Here is a 20,922-nt window from a genome sequence, read left to right on the forward strand (position 1 = left end):
GTGATTTTGATCTTGAAGATGAAGTTTTTGCAAGATATGAGACTGAGAAAATTATCACGTTTTTGCAAAAATGACACAGAGACCCCAAATCTTTAGGGATCCATACAAAAAGTGCATGACTTTGGGCAAAACTAGGAGACACGGGGTTTTTTTTGGTCTTTTATCATGTAGTGGTGTCCGTATATGGTTATTTTTTTTTTCTTGTTGCACTGTGTTATTAAGGTGGCTAACATTACAACTTCTAGGATATTCATAGTGGTTTAAATTAGCTTATATACTAGGGTATTCGAATTATTCGATTTTTCTCTTGTTCGAAAAAAACGAATAATTCAAATAAGAGATTTTAACTTGTTCGAATAATTCGATCACAGGTTTTAAATTAATCGAATTATTCGAATAATTTAAAAAAAATTAAAGAATGAAGTTTTGATGTCGGTTTTTTAGTATTTTATTGTTAAAGAATAACAAAAAAACGTTAAAGTTAACAATTCAAGTATTGATAATGTTAAAAAACATTCGAAAACAAAGTCCATCATTAAATTTTCAATAGAAATATTCTGATAAGATTAACTCCCGAATAATCTACAAAACTCCACTAGCAAACCCTTTAGTTTCCGTTTTAGAGCTATGCTTTAAAAAATTTGAGCTAGTTGGACATGAACCTGAATTCAAATACAATATATGTATTAGGAACTTTTTTATGTCGTTCATTAATTCGGGTTTTAAATTGAGTAACTAATTCTTTATTAAATTAATTATTCATTATTTCTAAATTATTTATACAAAATTGTATTATACATCAAGCTCTATCAACGTTACCGAATCTTTGCTTAATAAAGTGGTATTGGGGAATTACACAAAAAAGGGAATCTGTTCAAAGTTTGATTGACGCATTTACAAATACGCAAAAAGTTTATTACCATGTTAGACAAAGATGTTTAACGACCAAGTTTTTCTTGCAACAAAACGTTAGTTTTCAATATTTGTGTTTATCATTCGATTTATTAAATATTTTGCAACACTTACGTACGCGGTTAATAATAACATCACTTATATAAATATATTTTAAGATCATGGCCTTCATCTATTTCAATGTAATCATTATAAATGTTATCCTCAATATCACTTTCGACGACCGTTTCAAAATTACATTATCCATCTGATTCAACTCCACTTTAATCTAAGTTAAAATTTTGATTATTAATTGCGATTCTTCTAATATTTCGCCAGCTAAATAACAAATATTTTATTCCGTACCTTTTATTTTCATTGGTTCAAGTCCTAGGTTAAAACATTTAAAAGATTTGTTTTTAGAATTGTAACTTCTTGCAGTAATATTTATATATTTATAGAAGGAATTATCGGAACACTCATCTACAGTGATCGAAAGTCCCTTTGTCTTTAGTTATTTGTCGAATTTCAGAAACTATACAACTTTTGTGAGTCTTATTACTTATTTAAATTTGAAATTATGAAAAAATTTAAGCAATTTAATAAATTTAAATATATATGAACATTTATTCGATTATTCTACATAAAATTGTTTGAATTATTCGTTATTCGAAAATGGGCATTTTTAAATTGTTCGAATAATTATTCGTATGAAATTATTCGATTAATCGAACGATCATTAGTAGAATGAATACCCTATTATATACTATTAAAAACGTTGGACCAACATTGTGCAATGCTGGAAAAAATCTAAAGGTAGGCTCACACATGGCAAATATTTGCTCAAAAAAACGTAACCTCTTTTTTTTTTAGCAAACAAATAAAATAAAACAAAGTTTTTTGTTTTGAATCATCCTAAGTAAAATAAGTTTTTGAAATAAATAAAAGAATTCAAATGTATTTTATTTAGTGGTTACGTCTCTTTCGTCAAATATTACCAAAAAGCTTACTGCTTTTTGGTTTAATTTAGTATTAAAAAAAATCCTGGGAATTAACGGAAATGAGAATAATTCCGGGAAATTATGAAACCGATTATGCACACTTATAATAACCAGTATGATGATTGAATACATAAGGAATGTACCAATTCGAAGACACAGATTCTAGAATTTGTTGTAATGAAAAATGCCAGCATAATTTTTAAATTTTAACATTATTATAATTTGTATGCTTAGGCTATTTCATTATGATCGCATAGATGTTTATGGAAAATGGTTTTGCACTGGTTTCAAATTCTGATCATGTAATTAATGTATTTTCTTTTACTTTTAATTCTGTATGCTTAGGTTTCTTCGTCCAATTGAGAATATAATACATAGAGTTATTATATTTCGTTTATTATTCCAATTCGTAATTTCTCTATGAACTAAATTTCGCTTTATCGTTTCGCTTCGTTTTTACCAAAATTGACAACTAAAGTTTTCTTGGACATAATTTAACATGTCAGTTTATATGTACATATGTCAATTAATAAGTAAGTTTAAAAAAAAAATGTCTGCATTTTTACTTTTTCATTCTTTGCAACACTTTCAATATGTGTATTTCTTTCTAAACTTAATTTTTGTTGGCTTTTCTATTGTTTACAATTCTAAGTTTTCTTGCAATTGACATTTCAACAGGAAATATTTCTGTACACGTTTCAAACAAACACACTCAAATTGTCATAGTGACAGCAACAGCTTACATATACATTAGGGTATTCAATATTTTGAAAAAAAAACAATCTAAACTTAAATATTATAAAATAAGCTACGAAATGTATTTTTAATAAATTATTGTGTGTATTATGAGTTTGTGCTGATATTTGTAACGCCCAAAAGTATTAGTTTAACACCCTCCTTAAAGTATACCGATCGACACAGAATCTGAGTCGATTTAATATTGGTTTAAATCGGTCCATTATTTCACCTAGCTCCCCGAAACAGGATTTTATCTCTCATAAATATAACAAATTTCTTGTATATAAAAAGAAATCACACAAAAAAATTTTGCGCAGGTTGGACAATAATTGGCCATAGGTCCCTTATAATGGTAGAAATTAGTGGAAAGTGCATCAGAAAATTGCATTAGCAATGCACTTTTATATTAAAATATTCCATTGCAGCTGTACAATTTTAGAAGAAAACTTTTCGTATGGTTCCTGAATTAAAAACATCGGTACATCTATTTACAAAATATAAATATATAAATTTACGTGCTTTGTTGAATTTTGTATAATTTACTGAACTATTTCCTAAAGAGTTTCAATTCAAATATTTATTACATATTGAACTGGTTCCAATTATTTCATTCAAAACTTAAAATTCAGTAGAAAATATTAGAAAATTTCGTTTTTGAACACATGAATACTTGATTAAATTATGAATCTCGAAACCATATGGTAACATAGAGACGAGACGTAATTGTCAAAAACCTAAGTCTGTTGTCAAAAACCTATCTCTTGCAACAACAAAATAGATGTTAATCAATGTATTTTGTTGTATTTTTGTTTGACAATTTAGAGTGTCTCGTCTCTATGTATAATTCTCTATGCTCGAAACTTTCAACTCTAAACGTTAGCCGACTTTGCTCAAATTTGAATTTTAGACGATGGAGAATATCCTTGGGATCATCGAAAAAGTGGAAAATATGGACCACCCTAATATACATAGAAGTAGAATACAGAATACAAAATGTCAACAATGAAAATGTTATTGTTTGTATTTATTTATGTATTGTGTATACGTAGTAAATATATACCGGAAGCTGGTGGCTTACAATAAACCATACACCAGCTTCTTTCTGTAGTTCTGTATAAATGTAATGATTTCCGTGAATGTAAAGACAGACGGACAGAAAGACAGACGTTAAATTACAACATTAAATAACTTGTGAGGGTGATGCCACTTGAGTATAGGAATGAAATGTACATGAGTATATGTATATTTAAACATATACTTATATTTAACATTATTTGCATTACTAATTATAACAAACAGTATTAAAGTTTGTCCTTTGCAAACAGCCACTGTTTTTTTATTGATGTTCTCCCTTGCATTAGTTTGTATGTTTGCATATTGTTGGTCTGGTTTAGGAGGCAAAAAGTTTATTTTCCAATATAAAATTAATATTTGTGAAAAACTTTGTGAGAACATGTTGGGTGTTTGTAAACAACAAAGAGTTTATTTTACAAGAATACTTAGAATTTCAAAGTTTCCGATAGTGTATCTTTTGGAATATGTACTAAAATATACATTTGCAAAAAATAACAAATTGGAAAAACCTAGAAAAGGCACCTTTCTAGCTTTTTGATCCAGTGTTTAGGAAAATATTCACTTTTTGTAACCCTTATAATTTAATTTTAATTCATAACTGTATTTAGTTCTGAGTACCCAAAAAGAAGCTTTGCCTTCAAAAATACTTTTGAAAATTTTTAATTTTAAGTTTTTAAGTTGACAATCTTATGTGTGCATGTACTTACGTCAGGAAATCCAAATTCGTCTACCGATTCTGCAGTGGAAAGCCATTTTTTTGGTAAGGATAAAATAGAATCTTTCCATCCTGCAATGAAAAAAAGAAAAAAAAACAATTTACACATTACATTCAATTGTTGTCGTAGTTTAATGAGAAAAGTTAAAACATTTATCCACTGATATACAGTAGAATCTCTTCACAAAGAATATCAGCATAAATAACACAAACTAGGTTTCAAACATTATATAAGTATGTTTTTATTGCATATTGTTAAGAGTTCACATTTAAAAGACGTCACTGTTTATAATTAACAATAACTTGGTAACTTACTGGATATTCGTTTTCTATAATTTAATTTATTTTATAGATATTTGCTACTTTTCAGCAATAAATTCTTTTGCCCGGCTGACAGTCAGATTAATTGTCACATTGTTACAATATGTTTGTCGGCAGGTTGAAATTGTTTTGATTTGTTAGTAGTTTGATCGTCTTGTGGTTACAATTGTGGTGACACTAACTACACATTTGCCAATTTAATGAGTTTCTTTAATCAATTGTTGTTTATTGTTTGATTGGTTTTGCTATTTATTAGGGTTTGGGGGATGTCTTTATGCTAAAGAATTAATTTCCTGCAATAACATAAGGGGTGCGTAATTCAAAAGAGTATTAAACATTTTTTGTTCAAAATATATTTGAGAAATACGGAAGATTTATACATATGAGGGGCTTAGAGCACAAGGGATTCAAGTGACTAATGTTTAATAATGAGAAAAATGAGGATAAAGTTAATTTACAATAAAAAATGTTAGATGCTATCTGGAAATTGCTTTTTAATTAATAGAGATCATGAGATATATTTTAATCTAACACGATAAAAAAATACCATATTTTACAAATACAAATACCCAAAAATTACCTTTGAAGTTAGGAAAGTCGCACTTATACCCCTTGTGCTTTAATTTTTTTCAAAGTTCTGAATTACCTGATAAGAAAACCACATAGACTGAATTTTTTATTAAGATTTTATTAAGAAAAGCCTTTATGGTTCTTTGTTACATTTTTTAGTCGTCATAATCAGATTCCATGACATCATCGGGGTCATCCTCACTTTGATTTTCGATTCTTTCCGGAATTTATTCCATTCTATCGTGAGGAAGTGCTTTAAACCATTCATGGTAAATTGGTGGTATATAGCAAAGAAGATCCTGTAGGTTCTTAAATTTCTGGAATATTATTGTTTTGACGCTGTTTTTTGGAGGAAGTTGTGGTAGTAACTACACGACTCGGTCAACATTTCGAGCTTTCAGATTTAGTTTGGTGAAGTTTTCTTGCACATTCATAAGATCATCTTTGTATGAGATGATCAGATTCAGAAAACTCGTCAATATTATTTTCAGATTCACTTATTTTTAATAAATAATAAAAAATCAACAATTATTAATATACTCGATTCTATTATTTTATGTTACTTTTTCTTTTTTGGAAAATAATCCACAAAGGTATTTGAAACAGGTGTTTTGATAATTGATAAGCTGATCACTTATCTGAATTCACTAAATCAGTCCATGTGAAAAATGAATTTTAATATTTACTTAGAGCACAAGGGGTTTAAGTGCTCATGTACCCCTTGTGCTCCAACCGAAACAGGTATTTTAATGACAAGTGCTAGAATTGGTCGCCATATCTCGCTAACGGATGAGAATCCCACGTTCAACTCTTGTGCTATGAACTTCTCTGAACTTCACCTCCATATGTTAACTCAATTTGAAAAAAAAGGCACTTGAACCCCTTGTGCTCTAAGCCCCTCATATGTATATCCTTTGAATTGTTAGCCAACCAATTTCAAATCATTCGATTAGAACTTATACAAAAAGTTCATTGTACCTCCAATGAATATTTTGTATAAAAAACAAGTAAGAAAATATGGTCGGTCAAGCCCGAACATATAATACCCTACACCAAGTAAATAAGCAAAAAAAAATTTTCTTTTAAAATATCAATAATTTATATTCTTGAGTGATTTTCGAAATGGGCCTTATATGGAAGCTATGACCAATTATGGACAAATTAGGTGTATATACCGACATTTTTAAGAGATTTATGCACGTTAAAATGATTTTCGGAAGCGGGTCTATATGGGAGCTATGACTAATTATGGACCGATCGTAACAAAATTTGGTGACATGAATTTTGTATATATAAAACTTATTTGGAGCGAAATTTGTGTAGATACATATATAAATTAAACATTTATGACCGATAAAGTCCAATTTCGAGAGGACATTTGTATGGACATTTTATATTTTGGTCTGCTATTAAGTCATATTGTCATAAAATGACAGTTTAAACAAATTGTTGTTGAGCTTCAATACATCATATAGCAATTATGGTGTATTGAAGTCCATGGAGTTCGGAAATAATCATAAGCGGTATTCATAATGTGGAGCTCTTGGCCTAATAACATAGCAGAAGAGAAATTTATTGACAAACATTTATATTTCTAATGTAATTAATTTTGTTTTTATTTTGTGCTAATATGCACTTTTACAACTATAGTTTTTATCTGTTACTTCGATTCGTACTTTTTTACTATAAAATCATAAATATGTTGGTTTGAAAATGATTTATGATTTATCTTTGAAAGAGAATATACTTTTTGAAAACTGGTTGGAAAATGGCTGAGTTACGTTCGTTTCAGTTTCAAAAAACGCACTTTTTCAACAAATTTTCCTTTTCTTTATGAACGTGAGACAATAAAATTATTTTAGTAAAAAAACCAGACTAAAGTAGCTTTCCAAAAAACGTAAGTAAATAAAAACCAATTAAAAATTAATGGTTTTCTACTTTTCTACTCCAAATAGCTTTATTTGGAGAGCATCCTGACTTAAACTACCGTAACTCAGCCATTTTCCAACAGATTTTTACAAATCTTTTTCAGTTTAAAATATAAGAATCATACAAATGTTTTAAACAAAAGAAACCATTTAAAAACTAAAATATTTATGATGTTTCGAATTTGTAACGATCGAGAAAAACTAAAAGTATTTCTGTATCGTATGGACTCCAACAGAACAGAATTACTACATGAGAACCCCTGCATATTTTTTTTCGTATCACTGTGTTATTATTGAATATTCTATATTTTTTCAATTTTAAAATTTGTGTATAAATATCAGAGAAAATTGAATACCAACTTTCCCTAAAATCAATCCTCTTGCTTAGAAATGCTCAAACTAATATTAATTTTACGAATCATTCACCCATTCCCTAAATGGTTTCAAATCCTCTCAAGCTATTTTTTAAAAAAAAAACTCCAATTTATTTAAATTCCAAGATTTTTCAGCTATCCTACTATTAAAGTTCATGTCAGGATTTTTTTTAATTTTTATATTTCTGAAATTAATTCAGATACATATTTCAAATATATTTTATTGGTCAATTTACAAGGTCTCTTATCATGTCATATTGTCCTAATATTGTTTTAAAAATAACCAATGGTTTAAAAATTTGTCTTCACACACATTATAAAATAATGTTTACATTCTTTTAAATGTAATCTAAATCTGGTATAATGTGTATTGAAGGTGATTTATATACCACATAAATCTTAACATGTATAGACATAAAAATGGTTTATATCCCAATTCACACCACTACCTTTCTTCTTTATTGTTTTAATATCCTAATTAATCATCAGTGTTGTATAAAAATCAATAAAAAAAAACTCTTCTTGAAAGTTGTTCAGAATCGTTTCTAATATCTCTAGTTCTAAAAATAATATAGTACATAGTCAGAAACTCTTTAGATTTTTAGTAAGATCTTTATAACTAGTGGTGTGGGAATCACTTCTACTACCATTGAAATGTCATGATTTTAACCTAATTTTCCTATTGACACCTCCCATACAAAGAAGCTGCAAAATTAATTAACCTGATCTGAAGATGGGATCTTTGAGCCGAAGACCAACATTTCAAACAAAACTTCACAAACCCAATCTTTAACAAATACTATGTATGCTTTCTAAAACTAAGTAGTTGTGAAACTTTTACAGTTTTTCTTCAGAATTTATATTGATAATTCAATCGGTATGACAAACTTCACTTAAAATCTTAGTTTTTCTGCTAAAGGTTATTCAATAGAAGTAATCTATGTTGATTGGCTTAATTCATATGGATATTTTCACTCATTCATCTGTATATTTCTTGCTTCAAAGTTACAATTATGAATTTTTACAATTTAAATAAAATTCATTGCTTTTGAATTGTAACATTCGGTTTTATGCTGTATTGGGGTGGTTTTTATTTTCAGGTCTTCCCCCTGGGAACTGTGTAGCAACATTTATGTCACGTGTTCTAATGCTTTAATTTATTCCAATTTCTGCAGCTTGATTTTGGGTGGGTGTATGTTAAAGGAATGGTTGGTATGTATTCTGTATCCCTGTACCCTTTGCTGTTGCCTTTGGTAAAACCTGTATCCAATTTACAAAGAAAAATATTTATTTAATACTTAGCGGGAGACTATTCAATTAAGTATACTCGTATGTATACACTAATACAGATACATACTCACACACACACACATACTATATATCCTCTTTCATTTGCGGTGTCATGGTTATATTTGTTTAGGTAAACCTGAATTTTAAATTATAATTTAGAAATCCTATAAAATTTTGTAATTTATTTTCATTATTAAATTAAGAACCTCAAAATCTTTATTTGATAGTATGAAAAATATAATGAAAAATCTTTAATAGTCATAATCAGGCCGGCCATATTTCTAATTTTGTTGCTTGAAATTTTTTATTCGTTTGAATCTATGTATGGCATGCACTAAAAATGTTCAATTTTCCTTGACACTGGCACGTAAATCTGGCTGAATTTGACATGATTTATGTTGGCTTTAAGGGCCGCTATGGTTTGTGGCTTATTCGCATAAACCTGCGACTTAAGAGACCCCTACAAAATAGTGTAACGGGGTCAAATCGCATGATCTCGGTAGCCAGTTCACATCACTTGAGATGACCATGCATCACGCACTTTGTAGCACGTAGCGACGTCCACATGTCGTTGGTGTCCATATCATCCAATTCAGGCCAAAAGAAGTTGGTAATCATCGACCTATAGCGCACGTCGTTGATAAAACAATTTAATATTTGCACGTGCTGTTAAACGCTATACCCGTCTATGGCGATTTTGCAATACAAACTGACAGCCAATTCGACAAATGAAGCTTCAACAATATGGTCGGTAGTTTGGAATTCCCTATTGGAAGGCAGTTCAGTTGTAAATAAGACTCTAAATAAAATTTAAATTGGGAAAAGGGACTTGATCGGTGATGTTCATATTTTTCAAATTTAAAACAAATTTTGGCAAAAAAAAAAGAAATTTATTGAAAAATTTTGATGAAAATAAATTTCCCGTGGAAAAATTTTTTGTGAAAAAAAAATTTTGGTGAAAATTTGTTTAGTACAAAATAGGTCGGAAATGAAATATGTGAAAATTACAAACGGATTGACAAACTTGACCACTCATAATATGACTTTAGAATTAAATTTTTAATCAAAAACAATATTTCAATGTCGTACCATTCATATGTTAGAACAAAATACAATTATTTTTTTTCTTAAAACCTAAAAATTCTTTATGATGATTTAATTAAATCTTGAATAAAACAAATAAATCACTTTCTAATATTAAACATTATTAATACATATTAAATTACTATAATGAAATAAATTGTTCCTTAAATTTTATTGACTTTTATTGGTAATCAATTTACAAACAATTTCCGTTAGCTACCATTTGTTTAGTTGTTTAGTATTCTGCATCCTTATCAAAGACATTCTTAAAAAAAATCTTTTTAAGTTTTCCTAATAGAATTACTACAACATTTTATTTTACCTTTATAGTTTCCTTTAGCATTTATCTGGAAAATTTTCTTTATTTCTTATTCATATTATTTAAATGGAAGAAGTAAACACACAAAAAAATAAACGATTTAAAAGAAGTTTATATATAGAGACTTCCGAATACAATTTCAGTAAATAAATTCAATAAAGCATTTTACAAAAGAAATAAACATTTTATATGAACTCGATCTTTAAAAATATACATATTTAATATAAATTTACAAAAAGTTTTAAAGATCAAGGTTTACTTAAACTGTTATAAAATATTATTTATTGTTATACATCATTCATCTAGTCTATAGTTAGTTTCGTTAAACTTGATCTAAGAACTGGAAAACAGAGCATGAATTGAATTCAGTACTTTGTTATTTAAGTGATACTGGCAGGGAAATGCTAAAATTGTTTGCTCTATGTTAGAATATTTTTAAGTATACATTAATTGTTGTTAAAATTAAGCCTCAAACATTTTGCTCACTGTGTTTATAAATTACTTCTTACTACATATTCATAACTTTATTAAAATGTAACATTTTAATTTCCTTAAAAGCCTTTTATATTAGAATTCCCAGAATAATAAGTATGCTATAAATAAAAGCACAAGTGATTTAAGTTTTCAATTTCCTTCCTTACATGGAAATGCTAAAGTTCATATATTCAAAAGCCTCTATCTTAAAAAATACAACTTTTCAGGAGAGCCAAAAAACTGTTTTATAAGCGCATTACTTGAGTTATTAAAATACGATATTCTACAATATTTTTTTTAAAGCAACTAGTGAATCTCACATATAATTGTTTTTTAAAATTTTGCATTATTGGGGACTTTATGAAAGATAGAGGGTTTTTGTTCTCAAAACATTCAATGTGTATGTATAAAAATGATAAGATAGAGGATTTTGCATTTTAATAAAATTAAATAATTTTGATTTCATTTGTGTAATCTGTCAGTTTTTAACTTTATAATAATAAACAATAGCTCTGTTCAATAACTAAAAGTTGTTACTAGTTAGTAACAATTGTTACTGGAAAAGCGTTCATTAACTCAAAAAACTTGCAAGTAGAGAAAAAAATCAAGAGCGTATAAATTTTAGAGAGTGTTCTGTCGTTGCAAACTATTACAAGTTCTATTTTGAACTCGTAATAGTTAGCAGATTATATTTCATTCATATTTCATATGTTTTGTGTTATTGTTTATTTATTTACAATTTTATTTTTGTGGTGAAAAAATGTAAAAAAAAGAATTTTCAATAAAATTGAAGAAAATGTGAACATTTTACATTCATTTTAAAAGGAATAAAATAAGAAAATTGTGTGTAAAAAACAATTGTTACTGGAAAAGCGTTAATTTACTTTTTACTATTTTTGAGAATTTAAGAGAGTAATTTTGTAAATTTTGATTTTATTCTCTCGTTGCAAGTATTTACTGGGAAAGTTATAGACAATTTTATTTTTTTGCTTTTTTAAGTTTTTTGGAGTTCGATTGGTGTAAATTATAGTTAAATAATAGATGACACTCTAAAAGTAGACACTTTTTTAAGCAAACTCCAACTTTAACCATGGACACTATATTTTCCAAAAACAAATCGGTGAATAATTTTCATGGTAACTCAATTCAGCAAATTATTGAAAAATGTAAAATTCATGTTCAGCATGCAAAAATTAGTAAGAAAACATGAATTCCAAGAAGAAATTATTCCAAAAGAATATTTGAAAAGATAGAGGGTTTCGCATTCGGAAAATATTAATTGTATAAGATAGAGAAATAACAAAATGCAAATAAAACAGCAAAAAGAAATATTTTTGTTATGAAGTTCACACCATAGATGAGGGCTGTTTTACTGAACATTTTACCATCAAAAAGTCATTTTCGTGAAAATCAAAGATAGAGGGTTTTGAATATAGTCCCTCGATAGATTTTGTTTTGAAATTTTAATAATTAATAATAAATAATGTTATTATTATAAATTACTTAGTTCAAATTACAGATAAATAACATAAAATGCTACTACTATTATTATTGTATTCATTATTGTCTATGTTAGAAACTTTTGTAGAATTGTGTTCAATAAACCTTGACCTGCATAAACCATTGATATGCAAGTTTAATCATGTATATTCTCTTGTGTATCCCTGTGTATTGTTTAATATTTTCATGATTAGTAATTGTTACAAATATTAATTTAATTCAAATAAAACCTTTTTAAGTTTTTATTTGAGGTTAGATTTCAATTGTGTAAGGTGTGCGTCACAAAAAAAGTAATATGTAAATTTGTAGTTATATACATTAATAAACAAAAGTTGGATTTTGGCCAGTCTCACCCCCAGTTTGGTGAACATTGGTAAAAAAACATCCTGAAAAATTTTAGGTAGATCTGAAGTTTTGAGATGCATTTACAAGGGGGAAAATTATTTTTTTCAGTTTTTGTAAAAATTTTGCCATTAAAAAAATACTTTAGCAATTAAATTTAAATGAATAGAAATGTGTACGCAATTGTCGTTCTAATGAGATATAAAAAAAGAAATTGGTTAAAAAATGTTAAAGTTATTAAAAATTTCCCAGGTTATTAACGTGTCTCAGGAATTAGAACATGAAATGTAAGAACAAAATTAACATATTTTGAAAAATATTTAAATAAAATCTAATTTTTACTTAAAATATATCCATATTGACTTGTATATGAGTTTTTGGCTTCTTAGGATACCGCTAACTAGGGTGTTCATTCGACTAATGATCGTTCGATTAATCGAATAATTTCTTACGAATAATTATTCGAACAATTTAAAAATGGCCATTTTCGAATAACGAATAATTCGAACAATTTTATGTAGAATAATCGAATAAAACGAATAAATGTTCAAATATATTTAAATTTATTAAATTGCTTAAAATTTTCTCATACTTTCAAATTTAAATAAGTAATAATGACTCACATAAATTGTATTGTTTCTGAAATTCGACAAATAACTAAAGACAAATGGACTTTCGATCACTGCAGATGAGTGTTCCGATAGCTCCTTCTATAAATATATAAATATAACTGCAAGAAGTAACAATTCTAAAAACAAATCTTTCAACATTTTTAATTTAGGACTTGAACCAATGAAAATAAAAGGTACGGAATAAAATATTTATTATTTAGCTGGCGAAATATTAGAAGAATCGCAATTAATAATCAAAATATTAACTTAGATTAAAGTGGAGTTGAATGTGATGGAGAATGTGATTTTGAAACCGTCGTCGAAAGTGATATTGAGGATGACATTTATAATGATTACATTGAAATAGATGAAGGCCATGATCTTAAAATATATGTATATAAGTGATGTTATTAACCGCAAAATATTAAATAAATCGAATGATAAACACAATTATTGTAAACTAACGTTTTGTTGCAAGAAAAGCATGGAGTTCGTATTATACATGATATTAAACATCGTTGGACATCTTTGTCTAACATGGTAATTAACTTTTTGCTTATTTGTAAATGCGTCAATCATGCACCGCCTGACTTCAAGTTAGCCACGTTCACTGACAATGATATCAAACTTTGGACAGATTCCCTTTATTGTGTAATTACCCAAGGCCACTTTATTAAGCAAAGATTCGGCAACATTGATAGAGCTTGATGAATAATACAATTTGTTATAAATAATTTAGAAATAGTAAATAATTAATTTTCTAAAGAATTAGTTACTCAATTTAAAACCCGAATTAATGAACGACAAATAAAAGTTCTTAATACGTTTATATTGTATTTGAATTCAGGATCATGTCCAACTAGCTCAAATTTTTTAAAGCATAGCTCCAAAACGGAAACTAAAGGGTTTGCTAGTCAATTGTTTTGTAGATTCGAATGTTTTTTAACATTATCAATACTTCAATGGTTAACTTTAACGATATTTTTTGTTTTTCCTTAACAATAAAATATTAAAAAACCGAAATCAAAACTTCATTCTTTACTTTTTTAAAAAAATTTAAATTATTCGAATAATTCGATTAATTTTAAACGTGTGATCGAATTATTCGAACAAGTTAAAATCTCTTATTCGAATTATTCGTTTTATTCGAACAAGAGAAAAATCGAATAATTCGAATACCCTACCGCTAACCTATTCGCAGGTATGACCAAAAAAAAAACGGCAAATTCAAATTCCATTTGCAAATTTTTTAAAAATTTGGTTAAACAAATTTTAGAATGTTTTCATCATCTCATTTGGGATTTATTGAGAATATTATAGGGAAATTATAAAAATATCTCCTATAGGTTTTCCGTACCTGCGATTTAAAATTTGCAATTTTCGAGAAAAAACAAATTATTTGGCCATATTTTGGCGAAGGAGCTCACATCTTAAACCCCAACCGATTTACCTAAAATTTTTTCTGGATGATTTTTTACCAATGTTCACCAAACTGGAGGGCCAAAATCCAACTTTTGTTTATTAAGGGCCATCCTAATATACATATGTAAAAGTCTTCCAATAGGGACTTCTGAACTTTAACAGTTGATTTAGTTGTTGAAGTTAAATCCATGGACGGATATATTTAGCTTTCAACAGCACGTGCAAATGATAAAATAGTTTTAACAAAATTGGTGTTATGTTCGGACAACGTTCTTCGAGCTTCACCCATTTTACGGTGAGGCTCATTTCTGTATGATTAGGTACATCAAGAAACAACTGTGTCAAAGTTGGCACGATACCAGTCCACATGAAATCGTTCAATTCATCAAGATAAAATCATTATTTTTTATGGATTTAAGGCTGGTTAAACGCGAGCGCTATTGGTCGTTGATTTCTAATTTATTTTGGCCTGAATTAAATAATATGAACACCAATGACATGTGGTTCCAACAGGATGAAGCTGCATGCCACATTGAATGTGCGATTTGAGGGAATGGTCATCCCACCATTCCCACAAGAAATCCTTTTCTCTTTTTAAGTGCCAGAGTCATGGAAAATTTAACATTTCGTATCGTATATCCGATATGCCTTTCAAACAGTTTCGGAGACATATCTATTTTGAACTATTGGTATTTTTTCAGACTTCCATAATTGTAAACAAATATACAAACTGCTGCTTGATGAGACAATATATGTATGTATGTTTAAGCAACCGTATAGCAAGTAGAAAGGTAAATTTAATTTCCTAAAAAGTTTCTCGTGTGACTAGACATTTATAGTTACGAAAAAAGAAACAAAATTCAATTTAAAGCTGAAATGTATGTACATATATCAGTGGTCGGCATAAAGAGAACGGCATGACTATGAGTGCCGACCACTGATGTATATTAATAAATGAAAAATACCATTGAGTGATTTACCACCAAAAACGTACATTTATTGTCTTGATGTGGGTTGTCACATTAGGTTAGTCAATTATTCGATTTTACTTAAAATACATAACAATAAAGAAAATAGTGATCATTCGCCAAAAAACTGGCCAAATAATTGGTTTTTTTCGAAAATTTCAAAATTTAAATCGCAGGTACGGAAATATTTTCAAAATTTTTTCACATTTTTATTTTCTATTATATTCCTAATATATCCCAATGAGATAATCAAAAAATTCTGAAATTTTTTTAACAAAATTTTTAAAAATTTGAAAATGGAGTTTTGAAACTGCCGTTAAAAAAATTAATTTCTTTGGACATGTCTGCGAATAGGTTAACGGTATCCTACGAAGACAAAAACTCATATACAAGTAAACATGGATATATTTTAAATAAAAATTAACTTTTATTTTAATATTTAGCAAAATATGTTAATTTTGTTCCTACATTTCTTGTTCTAGTTGCCTGAGACACGGTAATGGCCTGGCGAATTTTTAATAACTTTAACATTTTTTGACCCATTTCTGTTTTTTATGTCTCATTAGAACGATAATTACGTACACATTTCTATTATTTTAAATTAAATTGCAATGTAATTTTTTAATGGCAACATTTTTACAAAAACTGAAAAAAATGCATTTTTCCCCTTGTAAATGCTTCTCAAAACTTCAGAGGGCTTGCGGCACGTCTTAACGCCAACCGATGTACCTAAAATTTGTTGAGGATGATTTTTTACTAATGTTCACCAAACGGGGGGGGGGGGTTGAGAATGGCCAAAATCCAACTTTCGTTCATTAAGGGCCACCCTAATGCTAATGTCATAATGCCAGGATAAAATATTATCATCTAAGCATCAGCGACTATAATTAAAATAACAAAATTAAAAATAATGAAATTAATAAAAGTGGTTTTTCTTATTACCATCATATCAGGCAACAATAGCTGCTCACAAAAAAGGACAATTTATTTTCATTTGACTGTGACAATGAACACCAGGCATCCGCTGGATTTATAGCAACATCAACCTGCTAGAGATGGTGTTTTGATATCGAATACCAACATCGACAACTACAACAACAACAATAATCTGTAATATGAATGTCAAATTTAATACAATTTATTATCCTTTTTCCATTATCTCTCATATATATGTATGTATGTAGCTATAAATGTAAAATGACTGAGTGTTCTGGTATAAAACTGTTATAATACTTTTGTCTGTCCTTTGCCACTTAAACTTTTTACACTCTACACTTGACTCACATACACATGTATCTACTCACACAATGAATGAAGTCACGTGGCGGCAATTTGAACGTCCTTTTTTTTGGTTGCTCCAAAACTAAGTTGTGCCTTTAGGGCTTGAGGTAAAAGAAAGACATCAAAGGCACAACCAACCTAAAATAAAAAAAAATTAAAGAATGACAGGGAGCTGGGAAATTGCTACTGGTATTGTGGGCTTCATATTGTCGTTATCCTTGTCTAACATTGTTTTGATAGTAAATTAATGTTGTAAAACCTCTACAAACAACAACAGTAACTCTAACAAGCTTGGTTACAGCCATTAACTGAGTGCGCATTATTTCTAATAAAAAAATAATAGGCACACGGCCATTCTACCCATTTCTATCCACCTTAACTTTGTTTGAGTATGATTAAAAAGTTTACTTAATAAATATTAAAAGAAACCATCCACCTTGGAAAATGTTGGTAGAAAACAGGGAAAATAGAAAACTACAATATAATTCTTACAAATCATAATCAACATTCCAATTTTTTTTTGTTCAGGTCACAATTAAAATAATAGATTGACAGAGGAACAAAGGAACAAAGGCTACAAAATTAAACTAATTCTAATTAAGTAATTGAGGAATTGTGGTGAATTTCTTTCTTAAGGAGTATAATTTCATTAAAATGATTATTAACTATTATTAAAGATAATTTTGGTGGATTCAAGACATTGTTGTTTTAAATACATTGGGTTTGCTGTTACCAGATAAGGATGTTTGTAACAGTAAACTTAGTAATTATATAGCGGCAATTATAAGCAATTTAAATTATGATGTGTTGTCAAATATCTCTAGCTTGGTTATCACATTGTTTTAAAGGCCATTATCTCCCAGCAAAAAACGTTATTGATTTGAAAGCAGTAGTAATCGTATTTTTGTCAAACTAATGTGGAGCTTCTAAGCGAGGGTGTGATTCTCGGGTGATTGTGCATCTCAAAAATTTGCAAATGTTTCCAATTTACTAAAATATTACATGGTTTTTGTTCGTGATTCTTCGCCTTAGGTCTCTAATACACGGTTGTTATATTCTAAGAAAATTGTCAGAAAACGTTCAATAAATGGTTAACAACCATATGTTTCAACATAAGTTCTCATGGTTGTGTTAACCATTTTCAGAGCATGTTTCTGACAATCTGACAACCAACCAACGTAGCTTTAGTTTGATTTTGTGTTTCCTTACTTTTGGAAGCTAAATATTGTGAGAAGCTGCAGTGGAAGCATGAACAATTTCTACTGCTGCCAAATTAAAAATATTTTTTGCTAGGCTAAAACATGTATCAATATTCTGAATTATGAAGAAGAAATGGATCTAAACGGCACTGCTACATTAATTGCATCCTAAAATTATTGCCTTACAAAAATGATTTTGGAAGGCATACATTAAGCTATTCGTATAGGTGGTGAAGAACTTAGAAAAAATCAGCGCTTCTTGTTAGGCAATCACTGGGTCTGTAAGATTTTTCTCAGCAGCTATAAAATCTATGTGCACAATTGTTTGCACATATTTAATTTGATGAAATCAGGTTAATTTTAAAGCTGTGAAATATGCTTATTTTGGATTCCTTATGCAGAGCCTCTACGCGAGGAATCCCATATAAAAATCATGTAATCTTTCATGCGAAGTGTTAGCAGTATACAAGTGCTCTCTGCCTTACATACCTGCTTCCGAGGAAGCACCATTTTTTGCTGGGAGTAAATTCCAGAACACAGTGCATAAAACTGGATAGTGAAAACCGAACAAAAATGAACAATTAAATCGTGTGAGACTTTTTCAAAGTTCCGATCTAAGAATTACACAGGACAACAAAATCGAAAAAATGTTGGTAGCTTTTTAAACCACTACTCAATTTTGATGTATTGTGGTTCCAGTAGTACAAAAATGGTAAAAATTTTAAATTCTATGGATAGATTTTTTTTAAGAAAAATTTTATCTAAAATTGTGAATTTTTTCAAATGTTTCTCCACATAATTTATGATAACTCAAAAACGGTTATTCCGAAGTTAACTTAGAAATCTTCAAATTTACATAACCTTTAATCCGGTTATATTTTGCGTAAAATATATTTTTCAAAAAATATATTTTTTTACGTGAAAATTGCAAGTTTTTGTGTTTTAAAAAACTCATGAAAAATTGAAAACGATAGAACTTGTTCAGGTTTGCTGTAAAGCTGCATATAATAGCAACAAAATGAGATATCGGAGATAAAAATCGATTTATTTTTTTCGAATTTATTCACAATTAAGTGAATTCGCTCATTTTGGCTCAAAATTTAACTTTTTTGTTTGATATACATAAAATTGAGTAGTTAATGTTATTCTTTCGATTGATTGAATGTTGAAAACATTTTCCCCGTGCTATGTACAAATGTTCACATATATATTGCGTTTTAATCGGCTCAGTAGTTTCGTAGTTATAATAACAAATTGAAGCAAAAAATATATTTTTTATGTAAAAATATCCAATTTTTTTGTTTTAAAAAAGTCATAAAAAATCGAAAACGGCATTAATTGTTTAGATTTATTAATTTATCGCAAAGCCACATGTAAAGGAAGAAATATATCGGACTAACCCTTTTTGAGTTATTATAAATTATGTGGAGAAACATCTAAAAAATTCACAATTTTTAGAAAAAAAATTTAAAAAAAAATCTATCCATAGAATTGAAAAATTTTACCATTTTTGTACTTATGTAACCATGATGCATCTAATCTATATAGTGGTTAGTGAAGCCTTTTTTTTGCTGTTGACCTGTGTTATGTATTACTTTTCAAGATAAAAAAACAGTTTGTCGTGAAACAAGCAATTTGCCGCTATAGAAATCATTGTTATCTATTAAGGCAGTAAGAAGTACTTTCAAGCTTTTGGGTCAATTTGACATCATGACAATACGGCGACAATTTAAATGAATGATGATGACTGAAACATCTATTCAACTTTTTGAAACTCTGACCCATGAACAAATATTCCGGTTTAGAGGAAAGGAAACTACTAAGTGGAAAACCTGTTCCAGAACTTAAATGATATTTATGTTTATAAAAACCGCTGCATTCAATCATTCAAGATCTGGATCATATTGATTATTGCACTTTGAAGGCCATGTATCTCGATCCAGGATGATATGAGATATATGGAGTGTTTCTGTTTACGCAAAGATTTCTAAAAGGGGAGAAGGGCGTTGGATATTCTTAGAGCTCACAAATTGATGTAAGTAGTACTCTCGATGTTGATATAATTGGCATTACAAGGGTGACAAACTGTCTTAGGCGTCACAGAAGGTACGTATTTATATGAATGCTGGGCATCCATGAACGGAATGGCGGGGATTATTGTTATGCTACGTCAAGATCCTCACACTGAATATGGGGTATAATCCTGGAATGCCGGACATCTTTGATTGAGATCATGATCATCTATTCATCTATGCATCTATTTCAGCAGGCATTGAACAGTGATGCTTTATATGAAATAAACACAGAAGGACTTTCGCATCTCTTCGAATATTCGAATGTGCAAAGAAATATTATCTAATTTTGTTTGATAAAAATATTAATGGATTTTTCATGTTTAGGCTGTCTTTGCATCTTTAAATTCGAATGTGTTTAAATTTAAACCTGATATAATATACATAGTACCCTGCAAACACATACTAACAATTAGATACATACATACGTACATATGTATATGCTTTTGTATCTATGTAACACTATACACTTACATAGATACCCACATGTATAAGGCATAAATTAATCTAATACATATAATCTTCAACACAGACATGATAGGATAAATAATAATAATGATTCTTCATCGTCAACATCCTCATGCTGCATGAACACAACACAGACAGCATCAATTTATACAATTTTCGTAACATTAACCTGGCTTCTCTGGCTGTCTAGTCTTTAAAAATAAAAAAATAAATAAGCCAACAAAAATACAAATACAAGAAAATATTTTATGTAGGTACAAATTAAAGTTGACATTGACGTG

At 28.7% G+C, this 20,922-nt stretch overlaps 1 protein-coding gene across 1 annotated transcript in view; it reads right to left on the reverse strand.

The window, feature by feature from the left end:
* Positions 1-20,922, reverse strand: part of ChAT (Choline acetyltransferase) — a 115,795-nt gene that overhangs the window by 31,274 nt on the left and 63,599 nt on the right. Inside the window, exon 2 of the mRNA XM_065515635.1 lies at positions 4,412-4,491. The gene's annotated coding sequence lies outside the window, so the exon portion shown is untranslated. The remainder of the gene's footprint in view (positions 1-4,411; positions 4,492-20,922) is intronic.

Source organism: Calliphora vicina, chromosome 1 (genome assembly GCF_958450345.1).
Source record: "Calliphora vicina chromosome 1, idCalVici1.1, whole genome shotgun sequence".
NCBI lineage: Eukaryota > Metazoa > Arthropoda > Insecta > Diptera > Calliphoridae > Calliphora > Calliphora vicina.